Source organism: Nicotiana tomentosiformis, chromosome 3 (assembly GCF_000390325.3).
Source record: "Nicotiana tomentosiformis chromosome 3, ASM39032v3, whole genome shotgun sequence".
NCBI lineage: Eukaryota > Viridiplantae > Streptophyta > Magnoliopsida > Solanales > Solanaceae > Nicotiana > Nicotiana tomentosiformis.
In genome coordinates, this window is record NC_090814.1 from 2,829,847 (window position 1) to 2,836,982 (window position 7,136).

Consider the following 7,136-nt stretch of genomic DNA (forward strand, 5'->3'; position numbering starts at 1 on the left):
GGGCCTGACCTGACCTCGTCACTACTCTACCGAGGTTAGGCTTGGCACTTACTAGGTACCGTTGTGGTTTACTCATACTACGCTTCTGCACATCATTTTGTGCAGATCTAGGTACACCTTATCAGACCAGGCATCAGTAAACTAGCTGTACGAGGAGACTTCGAGGTATATCTGACAGCGTCCGTAGACTCTGGAGTCCCCTTCTATCTTACTATGTTATCTTCCTTATTTGCTTTAGACTCTGATGTATAGAGACATAGAGAATAAATTCTTAGAATCTTGTGACTTATTTCTACCGGGTTTTGGGATTTGAAATTAATTGAATGGAAGTTTATTTATTTCAGATATTTATGATTATTCCGCATTGATAGGCTTACTTAGTCTTAGAGACTAGGTGTCATCACGACCTCCTACGGAGGGAACTTGGGGTCGTAACAAGTTGGTATCAGAGCACTAGGTTCATAGGTGTTATGAGTCACAAGCAGGTTTAGTAGAGTCTTGCGGATCGGTACGGAGACGTCTGTACTTTTCTTCGAGAGGCTATGGAACTGTTATGAAATATTCACTTCTTTGATTCCTTATCGTGCGCCTTTGTTGATTTCGAAGTTCTAAACAATTGTCTTTCTACTCTCTCACAGATGGTGAGGACACGCACAACTGGATCCGATGATCAGACACTCGTGCCCCCGGTTGGAGCCGCAAGAGGCCGGGTCGGGGCAGAGGCCGAGGAAGACCACGTAGTGCAGCCAGAGCACCTGCACGAGCTGCTGCACCAGAGCCACCGGTAGCTCCAGTTGGAAAGCAGGCACCTGAGATGCCTATTACTACTCCTGCACTTCAAGAGACTCTTGCCCAGTTTTTGAGCATGTTTGGCACTCTAGCTCAGGCAGGGTTAATTCCACTTGCTCCAGCCACATCTTAGGCCGGGGAAGGAGCACAGACTCCCGCCGCCCGTACTCCAAAACCACGGGCCCAAGTTGACCATGCCCCAGAGGTTATACCAGTGCATCCAGTTGTCCCAATTCAGCCTGAGATTAAGATAGCAGTTTTAGAGGGGGAGCAGCTGAGGCTCGAGAGGTACAAAAAGTACCACCCTCCCACTTTCAGCGGCTTAGCTTCAGAGGATGCTTAGGGTTTTTTGGAGGAATGTCACCATATCCTTCGTACTATGGGTATTGTGGATTCCAGTGAGGTTTCTTTCACGGCATTCCAGTTTAGAGGAGCAGCCTACCAGTGGTGGCAGGCATATGAGTTGGATAGTCCTGCTAAGGCATCTTCACTCACTTGGACTCAATTTTCAGATATGTTCTTAAGGGAGTATGTTCCTCAGAGTCTTAGAGATGCATGGCGCACAGAGTTTGAGCAGCTGCGCCAGGGTTCTATGACCGTGTCAGAGTATGCGGTCTGATTCAGTGATTTAGCTAGGCATGCACCAGCCTTAGTTGCTACTGTTTGAGAGCGGGTTTGCAAATTTATTGAGGGTTTCCACCCTAGTATCAGATACAGTATAGCCCGAGAGTTAGAGATGGACATCACATACTAACAGGTGGTGTCAATTGCTAGGAGATTGGAAGGTATGCGGACTCGGGAGAGAGAAGAGAGGGAAGCTAAGAGACCCCAGGGATGCTGGCACATATAATAATTCTCGTGCCCCAGTTGCAGCCCGTCATGGTAGAGGTTATGTGAGCCGTCCTATTTATTCAGCACTTCTAGCTTCCAGTGGTGTTCCGGCTACTCCCAGACCTCAGGTTCCATATTATGCATCGCCAGTGTCTACTGTACCTCCTGTACGGGGTGCTTTTAGTGGACTGTCTTGTCGATCAGGCCCGAGCCAGTCCCAGCAGCCACGTCTTCCGAGGGCTTGTTTTGAGTGTGGTGACACTCGTCATATCATGAGGTATTGCCCCAGACTTAGGAGGGGTGTACCTCCACGGATTTCTCAGGCCCCACCTATTCCATAGGGTCCTCAAGCTTCACAGGCCATGATTACTGCACCAGTTTCCACTCCACCTGCACAGCCAGCCAAATGTGGAGGTCGGACAGGTAGAGGTCACCCTAGAGGGGGAGGCCAGGCCAGATATTATGCCCTTCCTGCTAGGACAGAGGCCGTTGCATCCGATTCTGTTATCACAGGAATTATTCCGGTCTGTCGTAGAGATACATCAGTCTTATTTGATCCAGGCTCCACTTATTCTTATGTGTCATCTTATTTTGCCCCGTATTTGGGCGTATCACGTGATTCCTTGAGTTCTTCTGTTTATGTATCTACACCCGTGGGTGAATCTATTATTGTGGACCGTGTGTATCGGTCGTATTTAATTGTTATCAGTGGTTTTGAGACCAGAGCTGACTTATTATTCTCAGTATGGTGGATTTCGATATTATTTTGGGCATGGACTGGTTGTCACCCTATCATGCCATTATTTATTGTTATGCCAAGACGGTGACGTTAGCTATGCCAGGTCTACCGCGGCTAGAGTGGAGAGGTACCTCGGATCATGTCCTAGCAGGATTGTTTCATTTCTTAAATCTCAACGAATGGTTTAGAAGGGGTGTGATGCGTATCTGGCCTATGTGAGAGATGTTAGTGTTCATACTCCTACCATGGAGTCAGTTCTTAAAATAAGGGATTTTCTCAATGTATTTCTAGCGGATCTTTCGGGTATGCCACCCGACAGGGATATTGATTTTGGCATTGATTTATTACCGGGCACTCAGCCCATTTCTATTCCACCATACCGTATGACCCCAGCAGACTTGAAAGAATTAAAAGAATAGTTACAGGAATTGCTTGATAAAGGCTTCATTCGGACCAGTGTATCGCCTTGGTAAGAAGAAGGATGGTTCTATACGGATGTGTATTGATTACCGCCAGCTGAACAAGGTTACAGTGAAGAACGGGTATCCATTGCCACGTATTGATGACCTATTTGATCAGCGTCAGGGTGCCAGAGTGTTTTCTAAGATCGACTTGCGTTCGGGCTATCATCAGTTGAAGATTCGGGAGCCAGATATCCCGAAGACTACTTTCAGGACTCGGTACGATCATTACGAGTTCCTTGTGATGTCTTTTGGGCTGACCAACTCCCCAGCAGCATTTATGCACTTAATGAATAATGTATTTCAGCCCTATCTTGATTCATTCGTCATTGTGTTTATTGGCGACATTCTAGTGTATTCCCAGAGTTGGGAAGATCATGAACAACTCCCTCCCTCCAAGAACTCCCACCTTGCTCTTGGGGTGACTTGAACTCACAACCTCACGATTGGAAGTGGAGAGGACTGTGCTTCAGACTTTGAGAGAAAAGAAGTTATATGCAAAATTTTCAAAGTGTGAATTCTAGCTTGATTCAGTGGGATTTTTGGGCCTTATAGTTTCGTGTGAGGGGATCAAGGTAGATCCGAAGAAGATTGAAGCAGTACAAGGATGGTCCAGATCGTCCTCAGCTACAAAAATCCGGAGTTTCCTTGGTTTGGCAGGGTATTATCGCCGATTTGTAAAGGGTTTCTCTTCTATTGCTGCATCTATGACCAAATTGACCCAGAAGGGTGCTCCGTTCAGGTGGACCGAGGAATGTGAGGAGAGCTTCCAAAATCTCAAGACAGCTTTGACTACAGCCTTAGTATGGTATTACCTACAGGTTTAGGGTCTTATACGGTGTATTGTGATGCGTCGCGTATTGGTCTCAGCGCAATGTTGATGCAAGACGGTAGGGTGATTGCCTACGCGTCCAGACAGTTAAAGGTACATAAGAAGAATTATCCAGTCCATGACCTTGAATTAGCAGCTATTGTTCATGCCTTGAAGATTTGGCGGCATTACTTATACGGTGTCCATTGTAAGGTCTACACCGATCACCAGAATCTACAACATCTGTTTAAATAGAAGGATCCTAATTTGCGGCAGCGGAGATGGTTGGAGTTGCTTAAGGATTATGATATCACCATTCTCTGTCATCCCGGGAAGGCCAATGTAGTGGTCGATGCCTTGAGTCGTAAGGTGGAGAGTTTGGGCAGCTTAGCATATTTACCGGTAGCAGAGAGGCCTTTAGCCTTGGATGTTCAGGCCTTGGCCAACCAGTTTGTCAGGTTGGATATTTCCGAGCCGAGTCGAGTTTTGGCTTGTGTGGTTTCTCAGTCTTCTCTTTATGATCGGATCAGAGAGCGTCAGTACGATGACCCCCATCTGCTTGTCCTTAAGGATACAGTTCAGCACGGTGATGCCAAGGAAGTCACCATTGGAGATGATGGTGTATTACGGATACAGGGCAGGCTATGTGTGCCTAATGTAGATGGTTTGTGTGAGTTGATTCTCTAAGAGGCTCACAGTTCGCGGTACTCCATTCATTCGGGTGCTGCGAAGATATATCAGGACTTGAGACATCACTATTGGTGGAAGTGGATAAAGAAAGACATAGTGGAATATGTAGCTCGGTGTCTAAATTGCCAACAAGTGAAATAGGAGCATCAGTGACCGGGTGGATTGCTTCAAAAGTAAGAGATTCCAGAATGGAAATGGGAGCGGATCACTATAGATTTCGTTGTTGGATTTCCACGGACTCAGCAGAAGTTTGATACAGTTTGGGTGATTGTGGATAGGTTGACCAAATCAGCTCATTTTGTTCCTATGATGACTACCTACTCTTCCGAGCAGTTGGCTCGAATCTATATTCGCGAGATTGTCAGACTTCACGGCGTACCGGAACCTATCATCTCGTACCGGGGTACACAGTTTACCTCACAGTTTTGGAGGGCTATACAGTAAGAGTTGGGTACTCGTGTGGAGTTGAGTACAGTATTTCACCCTCAGACAGACGGACAGTCTGAACGCACTATTCAGATACTGGAGGATATGCTTTGTGCGTGTGTGATAGATTTTGGGGGTGCTTGGGACCAGTTCTTACCACTTGCTGAGTTTGCTTACAACAACAGTTACCAGTCAAGCATTCATACGGCTCCGTATGAGGCCTTGTATGGTAGGTGGTGCTGGTCTCCAGTGGGTTGGTTCGAACCGGGCGAGGCTAGACTATTGGGTACAGACTTGGTTCAGGATGCCTTGGAAAAGGTTAAGTTGATTCAGGATCGAATTCGTACAGCCCAATCTAGATAGAAGAGTTATGCAGATTGGAAGGTTCGTGATGTTGCATTCATGGTTGGTGAGCGGGTATTGCTCTAGGTTTCGCCTATGAAGGGTGTGATGAGGTTCGGGAAGAAGGGAAGTTGAGCCCTAGGTATATTGGACCTTTTGAGATTCTTGAGAGAGTTGGAGAGGTGGCTTACAGACTTGCACTACCACCTAGTCTCTTTGTAGTTCATCCGGTATTCCATGTTTCTATGCTTCGAAAATATCATGGCGATCCGTCTCATGTGTTAGACTTCAGTTCGGTTCAGTTGGACAAGGATCTATCTTATGTTGAGGGACCAGTGGTTATTGTAGATAGGCAGGTTCGAAAGCTGAGGTCAAAGAACATTGCTTCCGTGAAGGTTCAGTGGAGGGGTCATCCGGTCGAGGAGGCGACTTGGGAGACCGAGCATGATATGCGCAACTGTTATCCACACTTATTCACCAGCTCAGGTACTTTTTCTAACTCCGTTTGAGGACGAACGTTTGTTTTAGAGGTGGAGAATGTGATGACCCAAAATGTCATCTTTAAAGTTAATAATTAATTCTTTGTTCAAAGACCCCGAAAAGCACTATTTATCATTACTCGACTTGCATGCACAATCCGTAAAATTTTCCGAGAAGTTTTTTTGTGAAAAATGGATTAAAATGTGAATTAGAGCTTTAAAACTCAACTGAGTTGACTTTGGTCAATATTTTGAGCAAACGGACTCAGATCAGTGTTTTGACAGTTTCAATAGGTCCGTATTGTGATTTGGGACTTGGGCGTAAGCCCGGAATCAAATTCCGAGGTCTCTACCCCGAGATATAGAATTTTGATAAATAATTAAAGGTTTTAAAAGCTTAAGTTTAAATAGTGATCGGATATTGAATTATATGCAAACGACTCCGGAATAGAATTTTGATGATTCTAACAGCTCCACATGGTGATTTTGGACTTAGGAGCGTGATCGGAATTTTATTTGGAAGTCCGTAGTGAAATTAGGCTTGAAATGGCTAAAATAGGAATTTAAGTTTGAAAGTTTGACCGGGGAGTCGACTTTTTGATATCGGGGTCGGAATCCAGTTCCAAATATTTTCATAGCTCCGTTATGTCATTTATGACTTGTGTGTAAAATTTGAGATCAATCGAACTTGATTTGATAGGTTTCGACATCGAATGTAGAAGTTGAAAATTCTAAGTTTCATTAAACTTGAATTGGAGCATGATTCGCGATTTTAGCGTCGTTTTATGTGATTTGAGGTTTCAAATAAGTTCGTATGATGTTTTAGGACTTGTTGGTATATTTGGTTGAGGTCCCAAGGGCCTCGGGTGAGTTTCGGATGGTTAACGGAGCAAACATTGGACTTAAAAAGCTGCTGCAATTTTCCTCTTCTGTTGGATATTCTGGGCCAAGATCGAGCCCAGATATCGAGCCTAGGGTCGACGGCCAGGGTCAAAGCCAGAGACGAGGCTCAGGATCGATGCCATGATCAAGTCCATGATCGAAGGCCCAGTATCGATGCCATGATCGAAGGCCCAGCCTCGATGCCAGGCTCGAGGCCATGATCGAAGGCCTAGGCTCGAGGCCATGATCGAAGGACCAGGCTCGAGGCCATAATCGAGGCCATGACCAAGGTCCAGGCTCGAGCCTGTGATCGAAGCCACGGTCGAGGTCTAGGCTCGAGGGCCATGATCAAGGCCCAGTTCCAAAGGCTGCCTAGGCAGATTTATAAAAGAGGGCATTCGTCCCATTCGCCATTTTTAACAAACTCGAGTTTGAGCAGAGGCGATTTTTGATAGATTTTCAAGGAAAGGTATTGGGGTAAGTAATTCTAACTCGTATTTGGTCTATATACACAAATATATCATTGTTTTCACCATTTAATTAGTGTTTTGAGATTGAAATTTTGGGATGCCGAGACGTGGGCTCCACGGGCAATTTTTGAGTTAATTTCGGATTTTATTGAAAAATATAGTATTTTCTTATGAAATTGATTCCTTTAATTTTTGTTGACTGTATCGAATTAATTA